The sequence below is a fragment of the Vombatus ursinus genome, unplaced genomic scaffold (genome assembly GCF_900497805.2).
Source record: "Vombatus ursinus unplaced genomic scaffold, bare-nosed wombat genome assembly UNPS02014806.1, whole genome shotgun sequence".
NCBI lineage: Eukaryota > Metazoa > Chordata > Mammalia > Diprotodontia > Vombatidae > Vombatus > Vombatus ursinus.
This window is the reverse complement of record NW_020954584.1, coordinates 1,326,781-1,348,738: the sequence shown is the minus strand read 5'-3', so window position 1 is coordinate 1,348,738 and position 21,958 is coordinate 1,326,781. Positions and strand designations below refer to the sequence as shown.

At 35.5% G+C, this 21,958-nt stretch overlaps 1 pseudogene; it reads right to left on the bottom strand.

The window, feature by feature from the left end:
* Positions 1-13,031: 13,031 nt before the first annotated feature.
* LOC114051795 lies at positions 13,032-13,962 on the bottom strand (annotated as a pseudogene).
* Between the last annotated feature and the right edge of the window lie 7,996 nt (positions 13,963-21,958).

Sequence of the window (21,958 nt, the reverse complement as noted above, 5' to 3'; positions counted from 1 at the left end):
TGATAATAATAACTCTGGAGTCTAATGTAGTGATTTTTTATGAATCTCCAATTTGATAACTTGTAATGTTTTACAAACTTTGTTACATGTAAGTCTCTTATCATAATAAACATAAACATAATGTTGTTTTTTCACATAACATTTAGAGATTTATATGTCATTTGTTCATCATAACAATGAGTAATAAGGTAGTATATGTATTATTACATTATTTACTTAATGAAACCGAATAAAAAAAAAGTTTAACTGACCTGCCTATCAACATAGAGCTTTTAAGTGTCAAAGGAGACATAAGACATTTCAACCCAGGTCTCTGTTGATACCAAGATCATCTCTCCATTTCACCTTTTACTCTTTCCTAGTTTTGTTGTTTGTTTTGTTTTGTTTTTCCATTCAAAACTAAGTCTGTGTGTATGCCCAGGTAAAATTAGGCAGACTTTTAAAAAAATGAGAAAATAATGACCTGACCCAGAAAGGGACCCTAAAATTAATAAGTGTTCCTGGGAAAGTCCAGAATTGAGTTTCTTCATAATTCTAATGCCTGACTCATTTAAATAATCCATAGAATCAGGAGGGTCCACAATACTCACAGCTCTCATTTAATACATGAAAAGGGCTCATGCAGATAAAGTAAGTTTCATGATTTCTCAAAAGTCTTTAATTTTAAAATGAAGATTAGCACCCAGGGCTTCTGAGTTTTTGTTTTTGTTTTGTTTTGTTTTGTTTTTAAAAGCAGCAAATTATTTTAACTATCTTGCAAATTCCTATAATGAGGGGCCTTCCCTATCCACCTATCTTCCCTGACACTCCTATCATTTTCTTAATCCAGAAATATAAAATTTATAAGTTTCATCAGGAAATCTTTAAACCAGATCATTTCCCAAGCAAATACAGTATTCTCATAAACTTTTAAATTTTTTTTTGGTTAGGAAATCAGGGTTAAGTGACTTCTCCAGGGTCACACTACTAGCAAGTATCATGTATCTGAGGGTAGATTTTGAACTCAGGTCCTCCTGACTCGTATTCTCATAGTCTTAAAAAGAACCCTAATCAATATTGATATGCTTCAAAAGCTTAATTGCTACATGGCTCCTCAGTCTTTGCCTTCACCATCGGCACGTGAGCATTCTCTGTTTCTTTCTCTGTCTCTGATATTTTTTCTGTTTCTCTGTCTTTACCTTTGTGTTTTTAACTCTCTATTCCATCATTTTCTCTCCTTATTTTGATTCAGCGTTATCCACTTATATTATTGGTGACTTTTTCTTGCTTTCCTTGTATGGATAAAATAGTATCAGGAAACATGATGTTATGACTATTTGCTCACTTGAATTTCATAAAGCATGTCATAAAATAACTGACATTTATGTGATGCTTTGGGTTTGAAAAAATAAAATCATACATTATCTAATTTAAGAATCACAATAAGCCCGTGAGGGAAGTACTATGAACATTATTTTAGTGATTTGTCTATAGACACACAGCAAAAGGAGAAGCAAGACCTTCTGACTCAAATTCCAATGTGTTATATTCTCTCTATGCACAGTCAGCAAATTGCCAAGCAATAGTCTATTTGCCATTGTAATCACTTTCACAAGTGATGGGATAATATAATTGCATGTCTAAAAGATTAAAGTAAAAAAAAATGCTGTGTTGAATTCCAACATGCCATTAAATCAATCACCTCAGAACCTCTGCATTCCATCCCCAAACCATTCTTGGAACATGAATAACAAGCATTTGTCATAGTCTAGGCTCCAAGGGGAATCAAATTTCAATACTTACTTTAAGAATCTGTGACTTGATTGAAACATGCACTCATTTCACTCACTAGTCAGATTGCAAACCTTTTAAGAAAGTCTGTGAGTTGTTGCTCCCAAAAATAAAATAAACCTGGTGGTCAGCCTTCTGAACGTGAACCTTTCTTAGCTCGGTACTTTGGCAATTGATGCATCGACAATTTGTGGGCCAGTACACTAACACTTTTGATCTTGGTAAGACTTGATAAAGCTTGTACACTGCTAAGAGAAACCCTGAGGTTACCTCAAGGCAGTTAAAATATGAGCTCAAAATCCTATGTAATTGAAAAATAATAGAAGTTCCAACCCTTTTATCAGAGGACATTGGTTATTCCCTGTTTTCTGTTTGCATGTAACTTGATAAGTGAACTACAAGAGAAATGTGTTCAGCTCTCAAGGGTGAGGGATGCCTTTACATCTCAATTATACCCTGGGAGATATATTTATAAATCTCATTCCTTATAGGTTATGATGACAAATATTTGCTGGGATCAACTATGAAAGGCCAGTTTTGTAGCTAAGCAGAGTTTGTGGGTCTTTTTTTTTCCATTCCAATATTTGTAACAGAGAGAAAAGTGATATCCCTGGCCATTTTGAGTGTGAAATGTCCCTCTCTCCTCTAGCGAGGCCTCTCTATGGTCTCTTGGGGGAAACAATCAGGTTTCCTTTTTTAGTATTTGGACTGGATTCCCTTGGAGCTTGTGTGCCTATCACTTCTCAAGATCCCCTAGGATTTTGCAGGGGAAATAACCTCCTACCAAGATGATTTGTCAAGAAACTTCACTTAAATTTAAAGCAGTTTTTGAGAATGTTTTACATCCCTTTAGAATTAATCTTTTAAAAATGATTTCAATTGGATCAAAACCTTTAAACTGCTTTTCTTTATCTTTGTATATAAGAATAAATTATAATGTACATAAACCCTGAGGTGAGATGGTGACCTCCTTTCAGGACTTCCCTTTTCCTATTTAGATTTCTTCCTTCTAGATCACAGAATCCTGATAGATTTACAGCATATGTGTGTGTGTGTGTGTGTGTGTGTGTGTATACATATATATATATACACACATGTGTGTATATGAAATTTAAACTCTCAACTCCCAATCTTGAAATTCCATCATTCTGAAATTAAAAAAAAAAATTCTATTTTTGTGTATATTTTTTCACAAATGAAATATATTTGTATGTAAAATTGCTAATAAAACTGCAATATATATGTACATGCATATATGTTTACATGCACATATATACACACACATCTATATTATATACATGCATGTACATATGTGTATATGTGTGTGTATTCCCCCAGGATTCCAGAACTAGAAATGGAAGGAACGTGACCTAATCCAGACTTCTAACTTTAATGGTGAGGAAATTGTGTCACAGGGAAATTACGTGATTTGTCTAATATCACAAAAAGAGTAAACAGTGGAGGCAGGATTCAAAAAATAGGTTTTTTGACACTGGAACCTGCATTCTTTCCCCCTTTCTATTCAGCCATTGTTATCCTAGAGCATTAAGAATGTAGACTCTAGGAAAACCTGGGCTCCTCCCTCAAAGCCCTCTCATAAGGGGGCCATTAGACCTCCCTGTCAAAAATTAAGAGGCTTATTCTGTCCTTATTTTCATTTCTTAGGACTTCATTCCCACTTAGATTTTGTCTACCCATTCATTGTTATGTAATAGATTAAGAAAGATGATTAATTAAATTTGCCATAGATTTATTAAACACCTATTACACACAAGATACTATGCTAGTCACTGGAGATAGTAAGTTAAAAAAAAAATCCATGTACTCAAATATATTGCATTCTACTGGGAGGGAGAGATAATGCATAGAGAAATAAGTGGCGTGGTTGATAAGATTCATTTCATAAAACAAGCATCTATGTGCAAGCATTGTGATTATTATTGACTACAGGAAGGGAAAAAATGAAATGTGGTCCCTATCCTCTAGTATACATTACATACTACATTTTGAAAAAAATCATACAATGCCTCAAATGATATGTCAATACAAGTTAATTTAAGAAGGGAAGAAAACATTCAAAACTGCGGGAGGGAGGTAAGGAAAGAGATGTTAAGGTGCAGAGAGAGGGAAACAAGGCATTCCAGCGTAAATAAATGAAGGCAGGTGACAGAATGCTGTGTTCAGGCAATCACATGTATTCTTGTTTGACTGCAATGTAACTACGAAACAGGCCTTTTGTATTCTACCCCAGCAGACATCTGTTATCAAAACTGTAAGGAATGAGTATTAATTAAGTATACACTTAATTAAATTAAATAAGTATAAGTAGATATGGTAGCAGCGAAACCTTAAGTGATGGAGTGCTTGGGTGCCTGTGTCTGGACCCCAATTTCTCCCCAGCCTCAGAAACACTATCCCTGGCAGTTTTTCCCCAACCCAAGGACGCTGTGCCTAGCAATGACTCATGAGTGGCCTCAGCAAAACCCTTATCTCTCTCCCTGGTGTAGTTACACAAAGCTGGGTGAGAGAGTGCTGGGCTGCTCCCAGTCCTAAGATCATGTCTCTGGAAGCCTCCCAATCTCCGAGTAATCTCCTATCTTGTGAGAAAACTTTCCCTCATTGCAGAGTATTTCCTACTCAGGACAGAGAGACGGGTACCTGGCCCAAGGATTTTTGTCCCTGAATGGCCCAGGGACTCTTCCTTGTGCGGGATTCCTAAGTTCCTCTGACATCTCCCTCCCTGTCCAGTATACCCCCTACACTTTCCCATCCATAGCTCCCAAAGACACCTGTACCTTTAAATTACCTAATTATTATTCCTGGCATTCCTTTCCCATGCCTTTTTCCATATAAACCCCAGCATCATCTTTACTCTCTCACAGGTTCCTTAATAATCCTTGCCCACTGAAAAGCATAAAAATAAATCTTTGTCAATTTGACTCAAAGAATGCTCGAGTCTGTGAATTCATTCCAGATGACCCCATCCTATACTCTAGTCTTTGAGGGGTCTAAGCCTCTCAGACCACAACATTGAGGATTATAAAAGTCAAGCTAAGGAATTTCCATTTTATAAAAGGCAATGGGAAACACTGTAAGTATTTCAGCAGAACAGAGATAGCAGCATAATTGTGAATTAGGAAAATTTATTTTGGCAGATTGTAGAGAATTAATTGTAAAAATACAATACTGATAGCAAGGAGGACAATTTGGCAATTATGATCCTTTCTTCCCCTCCCCTCCCTTTCCCTCCCCTCTCCTCTTCTCTCTTTCCTTTTTCCTTCCAGATAAGAGAGGATAAGGACTTCAACTAATACTGATTCTGAGTGAGTGGAGAAAAGGGGACATACACAAAGGATGTTAAAGAGAGAGAATTCAGAAGGTCCGATGCTGATTGGGCACAGAAAGTGAGAGAAAGTGAAGAATCACAGATGACTTCAAAGGTACAAATCTGAGAAACTGTGAGGAAACAGGGGTCTTCCCAGAAAGGAAGCTTGGAAGGTAATTCAAAGTCAAAACAGAGTTTAATAGATAGAATGTATACATTCAATAATTATTTATTAAGCACTCGTTTCTTTGGTGCTCTGTGATTAGCTGAGAGAGAGAGAGAGATACACATATATACATATATACTGATAGTTTGATAGATATGAATCTACAGATAGGTAAATATATGTAAATATTGATAGATGGTACTGTAACTATTTGAAAGTGTATATGTGTATATATATATATATGTATATATACGTATGTATGTGTGTATGTATGTATATATGTATGTATGTATCCAGTAGCAAATATTCTTTGGGGAGTAGCACAAATTATATACAGAAACACTGTACAATTCTATGCTCTTCCTCCAATTCCATCATATGTGTATATGTGTGTATATATGTATATGTATGTGTGTATGTATATATGTATATATACATATATGGAAGTAAGGAAGAAAGGGAGGAGGGAGGGATAGGATTCGATTCCTTCAGTTGTAATAGAGTCTAGGAAATTATCCCAACCATTATGATAAAAACAATTTTTGAAATGAGACTTTTTAAAAGTAATTTATCAGAAAATAGTATTTGGAATGGACACAATACTGAATTTGTAGTCAGGAATATCTGAATTAAAACATGGCTTCATATATACAATAACTTTGTGACCTGGGGTAAGTCATTTAAGCCCTTTCGGCCTCAGTTTCTCCACCTGCAAATGGAGATAATAGTACTGACACAGCAAGGTTACTCTAAGGAACAAATGAGACAGCAAGCATATGTGAAGTGTACTATAAAACTTAAAGCCAAAATGGACTATACCAAATGAGTGATTATAATTCAGATATCTGATTTTTTTTTCCTTTATTCTCATGAAGTTAATCATTTGCAGAGGTGAGAAATGATTCTATTGCTTATTTGTGGTTTCTTTGCTTATCTGTTAAATAACATTACCTAATATTGACACTAAATTGTGTAACTTCGAAAAATAAATATTCAATTGGCTTCAATTTAATTTAAATATATAATAAGGTTGGGTGCCCTATAGACCCAAATCTGACATGTTCTATCTCAGCTTATAAGATCTGGAGAGTGAAAAGCATGTCTCATTTCCAATAGTTAAATAGGATAAACACTTAAAAATTAGTTCAAATTTGGTCTCAGACCAGACACTTGACACTTACTAGCTGTGTGAGCCTGGGCAAGTCACTTAACCCCAATTGCCTCACTCCACCCCCAGCCAAAAAAAAGTGACTATTTGCAAAATTATGGTTTGCACTGAGCTATATGTAAAAAAGATTATGAAGTAAACACAACGATAAAGTTACAATGTCATGTGATCATCACAAAATCTTGGTTTGAGGGATCTGTAGGAGTTCAATCTCCTATTAATCCAAAGCTCCACTTGACATTAAATTCAACTGACCCATATTAATCACAAACTATGAGTTAGACACTGTCTTAGGCCCTAAGGATAGAGAGACTAAATAAATGAGTGAATGAATGAATAAATAAATAAATAGACATGTCCCTACCTTCAAGGACCAAATATTCTTTGAAGAATGGTACAAATTATATTCAGAGACACTACAATTCCTTGCTGTTCTTCCAACTCCATTTTCTAACTGTGAGTATAATATAGATAATTTTGATTACATGAAATTAAAAAAAAAGTTTTGCACAAACAAAACCAATGCAGACATGATTAGAAGGAAACTGGGGGCAAAATACACTAAGTTTCTCTGATAAAGGCCTCATTTCTCAATTATATAGAGAGGCAAAATTTCAAGACTACAAGTCACTTTCCAAGTGATAAATGGTCAAAGGATATGAATAGGCAGTTTTCAGAAGAAATCAAAGCATTCGTAGTCATATGAAAAAAATGTTCTAAGTCACTACCTATTAGAGATACCCTAATTAGAACAATTTCGAGGTACCACCTTACACCTATCAGATTGGTTAATATAATATAAATGGAAAATAACAAATGTTAGAAGAAATGTAAAAACAAATTGGGACACTAATGCATTGTTGGTGGAGTTGTAAACTGATTAAATCATTCTAGAGTGCAATGTGGGTCAATACCCAAAGGGCTATAAAACTGTGCATACCCTTTGACCCAGCAATACCACTTCTAGGTTTGTATCCCAAAGACATCAAAGAAAAAGGTAAAAGACCTATATGTACAAAAGTATTTATAACAGTTCTTTTTATGGTGGCAAAGAATTGTAAATGGAGGGGATGCCCATCAACTGGGGAATGGCTGGACAAGTTCTGGTATGTTATTGTGATGGAATATTATTGTGCTGTGTGAAAAATGACAAGCAGGATGGTTTCATGAAAACCCGTAAAGACTTATATGAACAGATGTAAAGTTAAGTTAGCAGACCCAAGGAGTAAAAAAAAAAATGTACAAAGAAACAGCAGTACTATACAATAACAAATTGTGAATGTCTTAGGTATTCTGATCCATACAATGATTCAAGACAATTCCAAAGGACTTGTGATAAAAAATGCTCTTCACCTCCAGAGAAGGACCTGATAAATTCTTAGTGCAGATTGAAGTATATTTTTTCACTTACTTTATTTTTCTAGCTTTGTTTTTCAATATGGTTAATATGGAAATGTTTTCAGTGAATTCACATATATAATTGATATCACATTTCTTACCTTCTCAATGAGTGGGAGAAGGGTGGGAGGGAGAGAGAGAATTTGAAATTAAAAAAAAATAAAAGAAAGTTAAAAATAAATAATCATGTTTTTAAAAAAGGAGAAAAAAGAGTCTTGGACATCTATATGAATCCTAAATTTTATTGATTCTTTAACTTTCAAACAATATTCCCATTTCTGTTCTCTTAATGAATACCCTATGTAGAAATCCTTCCCTCTGAAAAAATAATAACCCCCTCTCCCTCCCTTCCTCCATTCAGGACAGCCCAGAGAAGTAGCATGGAAATGCTATGGCTCATAATTCAGTCATCTTTTCTGCAAAAATATTTGAATCCTTGTAATGTTTAGTGATCTAATTTTGAAAGGGTGCTATGAGGGAATCATTGTGCAAACCTCATAAATTTATGGGGATGTGAATTTATATAGTTATGTTACTATTGCTATATTTACTTAACCACAAGGTGTCACTAACGGACACTGACCTGATACTATTTTCCAGGAAGTCTCATGAGCTAGGCAAGTTCCAAAGTCAACTTGACAGTTTTATTTTCAGATACACTGAACGAAATTTCTGAGGACATGGTAAGACCTTTAAAATTCTCATAAAATTAATGATCTAGATCCACCTATATGGATTTCTGGGCCAACTTAGTAGTCTAAACAACATAGTAATATCTAATTAGAATTGTCTTCTGTTCCTCCCATACCAGGGACACTGATTATCTCTTGACTTATTAAATTTCATTTAACCCTAGCCCTATAACCTTTTCATAATGGCAAACAAGAGAAAAAAAATTATTGTTACTTTTATTTTACTTTTCTATGATTAATAAAAGGATGTAGCATTACATAATGCATGACTACGTGTCTCTAAATTCTTCTGGACACAGACCACCCCCAGAAAATACATAGCCAACTCTACAAGTAAGAGTTTTAGACAAGTCACACGTTGGTGTGTTTTGCACCCCTCTCCTAACTCTTAACCTGGCTATTCCAGGCAAATTAATAAATAAATGACCATCCAACTGACTATTTAGTACTCTAGGAGAGAATCGGGATAAATGGATGGAAGTCTCAAAAAGGCAAATAGAAGTTTTAGGAAAGTGAAAACCGACATCTTTCTAACTAGAGTATTCTAAAATGGGTATAGGGTGTTTCAAAGGGTGATGGATCCCCACTTTGTTAACTGTCTGAAAGCAACAGCGCCACTTGTGAGACATGCTAAAGTGAGGAGACAAATCAATCAATAAATTGACAAACCTTTAGTCATTACCAAGTATATTTCAGGCACCATGCTTGCCTCTAGGGAAGCAGTGTCTCTTTCAAAGACCAGAGAACACCAGCCTATCAGCAGAACCTCAAGATACTTTGAACTCACCTCTAGGGAAAATTAAGTATGACATGCTCATATGCTCATCTTCAGAGGAAGAGGCTATTAAGGTAGAGCTAGGCTGGGAAGAAGCTCTACTGGGATGTCTACAAGGTAAAGGAAGCTGGCAATCTGGTAGTTTCATGCTTTAATGAGCTATTTGTGCTAATTAGATTTTAGGTTCCCTAATTTCTACTAGGATAGGCTAAAAACAAATTCTCTCAATATAATCTGTGTGTTGCAACACCAGCACAAAGCCACCTTTGTCTTGGCCTAGTTATTGCTCTGCATAGGATTTAGGAGAAAATGAATATCCTTTGAAATATTATCCTGAAAGATGCATATTCTTATCTTCATAGCAAAGATTGCACTCTCTAAGGACCACAATAAAAAAAAATTCAATACAGTTACTCCTGTCTCTCTGTAAATTGGCAATCAAGTTTACTAGAAAACACAGGAAAGGAACAGATGAGAAGTTAAATGACTTAGTATTAATCATCAGTTTAAATACATATTGTGAGACAGTACCTAGTAGATAAGTGATCAAAGGAAGCAATTGAAAACTACATATTAAAATTCTAGAAAGACAGGCAGATGCATACACACATACATACATAAATACACACATACATTGTGGTTTTGTCCTTCATTGTCAAAACGGGCCATGATATCAGGAAGACAATGCCATGACTTGCAATTGAATTGTATTTGAGGGAGGGAGGGATGTGAAAAGTTACCAGCCTCACTTTCTCCTCCAGAGCCATCTGCATCCAGTGGCCATATATAGATCAGGACAACTAGAGATGACCCAGGATGCAGCTAAGGTCTTTCTGAGTTCTCACTTTGAATGAGGCAACACCCATTTAGTGATTAGGTCAGTTTAAAAAGTGAGTCAAGGAAAGGCCTCTTTAGTAAAACAAAACAAAACAAAAAATACAAAAACCTGGGAGGGGGAGATCCTGAGGATTGCTGGCCTAAAGAGAAATGATTACTATTTGCATTCACCCTGAGCCATCAGGGAACAAAAAATAGTCATTACATGGTGCTTGAGAAGGGACCTATTATTAGCCAATCAAAAACAGACAGATAGATAGATATAGAGATTTATAGGTGAGAGATTAGATCATGCCTGCACAACTTGCAGCAACCTGCACACCAAAGGATGTTTTCCTCTTTATTTATTGTGAGTTGCCTGAAATCCTTTGGCAGGCTGGCAGCTTGATCAGGCCTGGATTACATAGATAGATAGATAAATGACACGTTAAAGATATAGGTGATAGATTTGAAATATATGTAAGATAGCTAGATATAGTTTAGATAAATAGATACGATAGAACATTTATTAAATGCTTACTATGTGTCAGGCACTGTGCTAAACCCTGGAGACACAAAGGCAAGCAAAAAGAGAGACCATCCTCAAGGAGCTTAAATTCTAGTAGGGAAAAGACAACATATACAAGAGAGCTGAAAAGGAGGATGGCAGTCACCATTTGGGTAAAGGGAATCGGCAAAGTCACAAGCTAGTCAGGGCTTGAAGAGAGGGTGATTGGAGAAAGGTTTCCTCAAATAAAGGCTCATGAAGGAGCTAGTGCTGGCGTATATTGGGTGCTTAATAAATGTTGATTGATTGAGCAAGATTGTTCAAGATCACTAATAAGTGAAATACAGATAAAAGCAATTCTGAGGCTTTATATGACACTCAGCTAACTGGAAAAAAATACTAAAAAAATATAAAAAGTAGAATGGCTGCATAAAGAGAGTGGAAAAGTATACAAGTGGAGAAATTTTAAATTCTGGAAAATCATTTTGAATTATTCATCCACTATTCCCTTCCTCTACTCTGTTCCTTGTCACTCATTTTCTGACCCTCAGGCCTTGAATGCTTACTCTCTACTTCCTGCCTTCACTGACTTCCCTTTACATTCAGTTCAAATTCCAAATTCACCAGGAGGCCTTATCCCATCTCTGCTGTAGCCATCTCTCTACTTGGAGATTACCACCAATTTATATGGTAAATAATATGTAAGCACATAGTTGTTTGCTTGTAGTCTACCCCATTGAAATGTTAATTAATTGAAGATAGAGTTCCAGTGGTTTCCCTTTCTTTGTATCTGGAGGGTTTAGCTCAGTGTTTGGCATAGAGTGGACACTTCATGCGTGCTTGCTGTCTGACTGACTCCAGTACCATAGTACCATAAGAAATGATGAATTTGAAGAATTCAGAAAAGCACAGACAGACACATTGAACTAATGAAGAATAAAGAATGCCATACCAAGAAATGACTGCGACAAGGTAAAACAGAAAGGCCCAAAATGAAACTAAACTGTGTGAAATGAAAATAATGATATCTAGCTCTGGAGAAAAGTTTAGAAGTTATGTCTTATTCCTTTGCATAGGTGGAGGACTATATATGAAGAATATTTCATATGCTCTCAGTCTTTGTCTCTCTCTCTCTCTCTGTGTCTGTCTGTCTCCCTGTCTGTGTATGTATCTATCGATCCATTCATCCATCCATCCATGTATCTATCATCAACCCCGAAAACGAGAATTTGTTCTAAGAAAGAGACAAACGGAATATTAGGTCATGTGTCCACATTTTATTTCTCTCAAGCTGGCTTGACATGCATTGCATGGGAGTCATAGTGCAAAATTGGGCATCTTCTAAGGAAGCCAGTTCAGAAATGGCTCAATTTGGGATTTGAAGGTACAAACTTATATGCCCTTGGAAGAGTAGGAATTCCCAAGAGGGACCAATCAAATCATTGGTCAACACACTGGAAGGTTAGGTCACTTAATCCTGGAAAAATACCTTTTGAAAAGGGGCTGATATCATTCTGCCACCATTCTACCTCTGGACAGAGGAAATATCTGTTCTATCACACCACCCACACTCAACCTTGGGCTATCTAGCAGAAGAATATGTCTCCATCCGATTCTGTGCAGATTAAATCAATTCAGGCCTGGGTTGGAGTTTGACCAGGATAAGAATTAAAGTAATCTCATTATCAGTAATGTCCTTGTGAAGAACTTTAGAGTTGGAGAATGGCTGGGGAGAGGGGAAGCTCTGAGAATCATTTTTCACACTATCTATCCATCTTACTCATTGCATTTAATAGTTGGATGGGCAGCAAAAGGAAAGAAAAAAGTCCAGGTAGTTTTAACTTCTGTATAATACTTATGGGAAAACTAGGACTAGCATGAGAAGCCTTAATGGGATTTTGACCTTTGTTAGTAAAGGGAATATTAGAACAAGTGTGTAAACCTTTGTTAAAAGAAATCTTGCATCAGGCCTCATTCTAGTCAATAAGTAAATTCAGGAAAAGAAAGGAAAAAATATTTTATTAGCATATCAAGGTTGCAAGTAGTAGGGTGTAGCCAGTGAGGATTTCAAACTGCTCAAGCTGTTTTTAAACACAGGGCAAAAATTTTTAAATAGGACAACATATAAAGGCAAAAGATGTTGATAGATATAAGTATTCATGAGTCTATGGGATTAGTGCTGCCCTTACAGTATCATAAGGAGATAGGACTAGTGTCCATGGACAAGGGTGTATCCTACCACTGTCTCCTCCAGGCTGGCTGGGAACATACTGAAGTCTAAATAATATTTGAACATGGGGTCGCTCTAACTGCACAAGTGACTGACTTTGCACACAAGAACTGATTAAAAAAAAACTGCTAAAGCATTTGTATCTTTCCTCTTCATTTGAGTGATTTGATTGTTAGACATGTTTTATTGAAAAAGCAAAGTCACTATTGTAATCCAGAGTTTCCTCATGGCCTTTTTAACCTCTGTATTCCTAAGTGAGTAGATCAAAGGGTTTAACATTGGAGTGATCATACTTACACACAAAGATACAGCTTTATCTTTAGGGAAAGTGACTATTGGCCTCACATACAAGAATATACAGGGAACAAAAAACAAGACCACCACTGTGAAGTGAGGGGTGCAGGTGGAAAGGGCCTTTTGCTTGCCTTCAGAACCACCACCCTTCAGGGAAGAGAGGATAACAACATAGGAGATAATTAGTATGAGAGAGATTGACAGGCACATTACTCCACTGTTAGCAATGACTAAAAAGCCAAGAACTTGGGTGTGCAGGCAAGCAAGTTTCAGCAATGGGAATAAATCACACATGAAGTGGTCAATAACATTAGAGCCACAGAAGAAAAGATGGGCCATGAAGAAGAGTTGTATGGTGGCATATGTGGAGCCCCCCATCCAGGCTGCTGCCACCAGCAAGTAGCACACATGAGGATTCATGATGGTCATGTAGTGCAGGGGTTTGCAGATGGCCACATAGTGATCATAAGCCATGACCACAAGGAGGATGATTCCAACACCACTAAAAAAAATGATCTGCAAAGAGCTGAGTCAGACAGCCTTCCACAGAGATGGTTATCTTCTCATAGAGTAAATCCACAAACATCTTAGGAGCAATGACTGAAGAGAAGGTAGTATCCCCGATGGATAAGATAGTTAGAAAAAAATACATGGGTGATCTCAAAATTTGACTGGCAGTCATGGTTATGATAAAGAGTAGATTTCCTATAATTGTGGTAATATGTATGATCAAAATAATGACAAAGAATATTTTTCGAAGCTTTAGATTTTGTGTAAGGCCTAGCAGAATGAATTCAGTTACATTGTTTTTATTCTCCATTTATTCTCTGCCAACTTCCTGATTTTCCTATAGATTTATTAGTTCTTTCCTTTTCTCTTCATTTCTTCCTCTAATAAGCCCCTGCCAATAACTCACCTAAAAATTTCAGTTATTTTAATTCCACGTTGAGTCACTCATTAATCTTCTGCATGAAACTGCTTATTCTATTACAGATAAATTTTGTACAGTGTGAATGAAGAATACAAAATCCTCAATGCTGAAGAATATGATTCATCTCTCTTTCATTTTAGAGGCAATGGGTAACAGCAAATTCCTTTCATGTAACTAGTTGGTCTGCAATCCAAGAAAGGGAAAAATGAGTCAACGTCATATTTATCGATGATTAGAATCCAATTAATCTGGATAAGAAAAATACAGGGAATTGTACATTATCCTGTGCTTTGAAGAAAACCAGGGAATCCCAGAGGCAGAAGTTAGGGAGGGAGAGCACCAGCAGACCTACAGAAACTCAGAATTTCAGAGGAGGAAGGACCTCAACATCTCAGTAGTCAAACCTATATCCTTAAAGAATACTCACTATGACATACCTGACAAAGGAATATCTAGCCTCTGGATGTAGAATGATGAGGAGAACTACTACATTTCCTCCTCCTCCACCCTTTCTCCCCCTCCTTTTCCTCTTTTTCCTCCTCCTTCTTCTTTTCCTCTTCCTCCTCCTTCCCCTTTTTCTTTTCCTCCTCCTCCTCTTCCTTCCCTTCCTCCTTTTCCACCACCACCTTTGCTACTACTGTGATGACAATGACTGCTGTAACTAGAATAAATATTAACATAATACTACTACCATGATTAACACTACCACCCACCCATTACAATTCTGGTTCCCCTAATATGACTACATTACCATTTGTGAAAATCCTCCTTAAATCATTGTGTCTAGAACCAAACAGAACACTACAGATGAGGTATGACAAGGTTAAAATATGGTGTAATTATCCCTTGTTCTTAGAAGCCAAATTTTTTCTTGAGGACCCCCAAGATTTTATTAGCTTTTTAAATAGTTATGGCTATGTCATACAATTGCCATAAATAGCCTTCTGTTTCTTAAAATCTCGAGTTTTTTTTTAGCTACATATCTATCTTTGCCTCTTTCTTGATATATTTTTAAAGCTGATTTTAGTTTGATATCACCCACCAAAAGGCAAGACTTTATATTTAGCCCTATTGAATTTGAACTTTTTAATTTCAGCCAGATTCTCTAGACTGTCTAGATAATTTTGAATCCCTACTCTGTAATCCTCTTGCTATCCTAACTATTCCTCTAAACCTTGTTTAATCTGGAGATCTGACAAACTTCTCACATATATTTGATCTGAATCATGACAACACTGCTAGATAGCACAGGTCCAAACACAGATTCCTGGAGAAACCCACTGGGTTCCTACTCCCATGTTGAAATGGAACAATTAACAACATACCTTGATTACCATCACCAACAACTTAGGAATCCATCAGATTGTATTATCATCTATTTTCTCCACAAGAATAAAAAGAGATAATTGATCAAAAGTTTTGCTAAAATAAAGACTAATTAGATAAACTATATTTTCAAACTTCTCATCTACATGTTTAATAATCCTATGAAAATAGTAGAAAATGAAAATTTATTATATGTCTCATGCAGTTGAACTAAAGAATGTCTGGCTTGTCTTCCATTTCTGATAGTCTCATATCTAACTGCGTAGGCAATGTGGTAGATTGAAATTTATGCTGAAGTTGGAATTAAAGTCTTGCCCCATGTTTTCAAGCTTGTAAATAGTAAATCTATAGATTTGAGGAAAGCCACTTAACAACTTTATGCTTTAGTATCCTAGTCTATAATATATGAGGATACACTAGAAGTCCTCAAATTACTTTTCCATCACAAAATTGACAACTCTATAGAATATCGTTGCAAAAGAAATGACATTTTTAATCAGGTATGAAAAGTTCCATGAGCATTGGGATTTATCAGTACAACCTGTTAGCAATTCCTTTGTATTGGGGGGTATTCCTTTGTTAGATATTATTTCATTTGCTTAATTGTAGGGGAAACTGCTATAACTAACAAAATGAATGAAAAAGCCATAGAAGAAAAGATAGTGTCACTGCATTTAAGGAACCAGTGAATTGCATGATCATCTGGAACCTTGGTTCTCAAACTCTTTGTACCCAAGAGGTCAGCACTGAGTTCTCCTGAACTATGTGCTCATGTAGAAATTTGTCTCCTTCCAGATACAGAAGGCTGTTTCTTTTCCTATCTCTATGACCATGAGCTGTGTGGAAATATGAAACCGTTGCTCTCTAGGGCTCACAGTTTTTCTCTCTAGATAAGATGGGGCATTATGTTTTACACTGGATTAGAAGTCAAAATCCTACCTATTTTACTTCCTAGTATTTTGATTTCAGATAAATCACTTGATTTCCCAGAACTTTCTTTACTTATTTGAAAGGAGTTTCAATTGGAAGATTTCTTTCCCTTCTTGATCTTCTGACAAGCTTACCTTTTGCAGTACTAGTTAAAAATGGCAGTGTTCCACATGAAGAGTGAGAATTGATATAACTATTATAGAAACCCAGATACGTGATGTAGAACCTCACCTCGTGTATTGTAGGATTTGAATTATCATCCACCACTTAGAAACTGAAACAAAAATAAACCTCTAGAATTTCAGAAATAATTTAGACACTGTTTCATGGAGTTTTTGATAAGTCCTAGTTTAGCTTCATAAGAGGCCTCTTTCAAGAAAGATAAGCAGTTAAAATAACATTTATCTTGTGATGAAGGTGGAATGTCTGGGGCATCCAATAATTACCTACTAGATAACAATAGCATTAAATACTGTTTCATTATTCCAATGGTATCCCATTGAGAATGTGTCTCCAGTGGCTAGTGAGTTAATCAACATAACAGTGAGTTGTCTTTTTCAATGTGAGGTGGGGGAAGAACATCAGTGTAGTCAGGTAAAGTTGACAGTGGTAAGAGAAAATCAATTCATAATTTCCACTAATGAATGGGTGATTATATCACAAGAGAGGCCAGTTGGATAAAATATAGCAGTACCCATGAAATAATAGTGAAATTGAGAATCCCTACTAGTTTTGGAGAATAAAATGCTAAAAATGTCCCAATGGCAGATGAGATCCTTGCTGCCTCAGTAGAATCTGATCCCCACTGAAGAAGTTTAATTGCAACCAAGGAACCACAAACATGGAAGTCCATAGGGATGATTCTAAAGTTCCCTTTTGTTAATGTGTTCATAATACCCAGAAAAGAATCCCTAAAGATTTGTCAGCTTTGCGGTAATATAACGAAAATACTTCTGGATTTGGGGTCAGAGAACCTAGTTACAAAATCCAACTCTTCTGTTTATACTCTGTGTGACTTTTGTTTGGTCATTTCATCTCTGTCAGTCCATAACTCTCATGTATAAAATGAGAGAAAAAAACTTATAATTGATGGATGATCTCTAAGATCCTTTATAAATCTAAATCCTGTGAAATTCCATCACTTTTATCTGAACAATAACTTAGAATGCTGTTACAAAAAGCTTAGCATTTTCTCTTTCAATTCAACCAGTTTTATACCAAGGCAGAGAAGAATTGTTGACTAATTGGAAAAGTGTTAAGAGATCTTGTAACTCCTATATGCCTCCTACAATTACATAACAGTGATTGTAACTCTTCCAAGTAAATATTATCATTGTAAATAATAATAACAATAATTGATAATGATGTTATGAAAAAAATAACAAAAAAAACCCCTTTAGAATCTTGTGAATGACATCAGTATTTGTCGTTCCTTAGTTTCAAATAGACTTACTAGTGGGAATCAGATTCTGCTGGGATGTCAAGGATCTCCCCTCTGCCAGTGGAACATCTCCAACTTTTTAAAAATTTTATTCAAAACCAGTATAGACTGGCTGATTTCAGTATACTAGCTGGTACTGTGTCATCATCATTATAAATATTTAGAATAACAATAACAAAATAGCATTTACAACCTTCCAGGCATATTGCAAAGTAGTTTACTAATATAATCTAACTTGATTCCCACAACTCTGGGGTGAGGATAAGTAGAGAAACCAAGGCAAACAGAGGCTAAGTGAATCCCTCAGTGTCACACAACTATGAAGTGCCTGAGGACCTATTTGAACTCAAGTCTTCTGGACTCCAGTACTGGTACTCTATGAACAATTTTTAGCTCCTCCAATTAAGTCTTAAGATATTGAATTGATTAAAAAAATGAAAAAATAAATGAATGTCTGAATATGTTGCATCCCTAGAATCTGTGTGACTTTTTATAAATCAATTCTCTGGATCTCGAGAGCAACATACTTAAATCATTTAAATAATTTTTGTAAGGAAAACACTTTGACTTAATTGAAAACTCATAGGATGAACTAACTATAAGATATAGAATTGCAAGAGCATAGAGATTTTAGTTATTTTCTATGGGGACTTTTTTTTTAAATTGTAGCTTTAGGTTACCTCACTGTGGATATTTTGGATCAGTGACATAAGCAAATGATTTAATTGGATTTGGATAACTTGTGGAAATTTAATTGATTTTGAATTCTTCATTTGGTTCAAAGTCCTATTTGTAAACACAAATGTTTTTCCTGGTGATGATATTCAGCAATAAAATAGTGGATCATTATGATTGCTGAAGATTTAAAATTGCATGTAACTCAAATTAACTTGAAAAAATACAAATAAATGTGAGTGACTAATAGGAATTAACCAAAAAAAGTACATAAAATAAGCCTCATGAAAAGGTATTGATGCGGTCTAGAGATTAGGGGTCCTGGTACCCCAAAATCACAATACCTGGGTCCTGCCTAAAAGAATTCGACTCAAGCCTTCTTGCAGCCAAAAACAAGGTTTATTGAAGATTCACCATATTAGCTAAACTTAAGCAATCTGAGCATCTATGGGCTATTGGTTAGATTGTAAGAATCAGAGCATCTTAATGGAGACAAGATGGACCTTATATGCAGTAAGACTGTGGGAGGGATCTAGGAGTGGCCAAGTAGTCCATAAGGAAATAGAATTCCCAAGGGTGGGAAATGGACCCTAGGTGGGACCAAGGGTGGGAAATGGCCAGAGGCCATAGGGAGGTAAGACAATGGAGGGGAGATTGGGTGTAGCCACAATGAAAGGCTAGTTGATGGGATTATAGCCTCAGGGGAATGCCAGAGATTTGGCCATGTGGGAAAGCTCAGGGTTTTCCTTTCTGGGGCCCAGATCCCAACCCCATCAGTATCATCCAAGAAATGGAAGACTGAAAAAGGAGGTGGGCCTTTAAAATATCAAGAGGTCTAAAGTGAACCTGCTCTCCTCTGCATATGAAAACACCTAAAAGAAAACTGTAATCAGATTTGGGACAGCCTTTCTGGAATGGTTCTGATAGGATATGAACATACATCTCACACATACTTATTAATTTGGACTTGACCCAAAGCAAGATAGGGCATCATGTACATTCAATGACATCCTTATTTGAAAATGAATTCAAAAAGTTTGCTTTATCTGATTTCAAAAGATAAATTGAGTAGGAATAAATCCACCAATAAGAATATTAAGCAACTTCTATGCACCAGGCACTGGTACATAGCAGGGACACTTTTGTCCTCCATAAGCTTATATTGTAATTGGTGCAACTGACACACCCTCAGATAAATAACTCATCTCATTCATACAATTCAACAACATTTATCAAGTATTACTGTGTGCAAGGGAACAAGCTTAGCATAGTGTACAAAAAGACAAAAATGAAAAAAAAGTGTTCCTACTTTGAAGGAGCTTACATTCTTCTAAAGGATATTACTGCTCAAAAGATGATAGATAAAAATAATTGATATAGAAAGAGGGTTTTTTATGTAGATAAAGACAAAGATGAAGATAAAGATATGCATTGAAATCACTAATAAAGATATAAATTAAATGAATAAAATAGTTATTAATTTATACCAATCCTACACAGAAGAGGATCATGGGAAGAGTATGGAGGATAAGTCATGAGAATAAAGTAAATTATTCTGGAAAAGTTAGGTAGTGTTAGAAATATGCTTAACACAAATAATTTAGTATCAAGAAAGTGTATTACAGAGAAAGTCCAGAAGATTAGAAGTTTCTGGCCAGAAGCGGGTTCTACTCCTGAAGGAAAGAGTCCTGAGTGTTAAGGTGCAAATACTTTTATACATTCAAATTTGGCATGAAACCTCCCAGGTCTAGATTGGTCCATCCCTTCCCAGGTTACACCCCTCTTTACATGTTTCTCCTTGATATGCTCAAGTATGTTCCCCCTCCCTGGGTCATGCACCCCATGACTCGTTAATGAGGCTATAATTTTATGCGGGGTGTGTCAGATAATAGTAATGAAGTTCATTAAGCAGGGGCACTAACATTTTTCAGGTGTCCTCAGATTGACCCTAACTGGTCTGAGTTGGCTAGACCCTTATCTTGAATTTGGAGTCTTTTTGGAGCCCTCAACTTACTTATCAGTTAAGCCCTTGCCCACCTACAGTGTACTACTTCCTGGAATTGTTCTTTAAATCTCTGCATTATTCTCTTTCTCTGTGGAAATTTAACCTTTACCTGACTCTCACAGTAGCAAATAGAGAAAGAAAGGATTTGAGTATATATTTTCAATATAAAAATAAGGACTTCTTTCCTCTCCACTCTGTTATCTTTTCAGGAGAGAGCAAGATTTATATTTCTCATGGAGCAAGCACTTTGGATCTTGGTTTTTAAAGTAATAAAACAAACAATAAATAATAATATTGTTATATCATTATATAATTATAACAAATAAATAGTAAATAAACTAAATATGTTAGAAAATAAATAAAACTTCAAATAAAGAATTAAATATTTTTTCAATTTGTTTTTAAAAGCTAACTCCTGGTTCAGGTTGGGTTTCAGCAATTTGACCTATTTATAGAGCAGTATGTTTAGGCATTTTCTGAAGACAAAATATTGTGAAAAGTTTCTTAAAAATCCATTCATCAATGTAAATATTTCAGTGAACATCTCGTAGCTTGACATCTAATGGGATTGTAGGGTAGAGTGAAACTAGCTGGCAGGAAAAATGTTCATCACAACTTGCTGCAGTGAAAATGAGAGTCAGTGGATGTTAGAAAAAAAACAAAAGATGCATTGGGGCCAGCCCTAACAGTCTTGCAGAAAGATGCTTGTTAAATTTTCAGTGAGGAAATTTATACCTCAGAAATTAGCTATCAAATCATGGCTTGATTTACGTTTCCTTCATTGTTTAGACTTAAGAAAATGTTAATATGAATATCAAGTTTAAAAGTATATGCATACCTTTTTTTTTTCTTCCTGAAAGCTCAGTTACAAATATATAGAGATTAAGTGAATTTCCTAGAGTCACACAGCTAGAAAGAGTCTGAGGATGTATTTGAACTCAAGTCTTCTGAATTCCAGTCTGAGTGCTCTATCAACATTTTTTAACTCTTCCAATTGAATCTTAATATGTTGACAATTTAAAAATTAATAAAGATGAATGTTTGGACATGTTGGGTCTCTACAAGCTGTGTGACTTCTGTCAAATCAATTCAACTCTCTGAATATCCAGGACATCAGGTATAATATACTTACAAGAAAAATTTAAAGATATTCTGTAAGGAAATCACTTTGATTTAATTGCAAACTCATAGGATGAACTACCTACATAATATGGAATAGTAAGAGCATAGAAATTTTAGTTGATTTCCATGGAAACTTTGTGTAAATTGTAGTGTCAGGTTTCATCACTATAAGTATCTTGAAACAGTGACTTAATCAAATGATGTAATTGTAAATAGATATCATGTGGAAATTTCAGTGATTTTATGTTCTTCATTTGGGCCAAAGCTCAACTTATAAATACAAGTTTACTCCTGGTGATGATATTCAACAATAAAATAGTGGATCATTATGATTGTAGAGGACTTAAAACTGCATGTGACTCGAAGGAAATTGAAAATATATATTA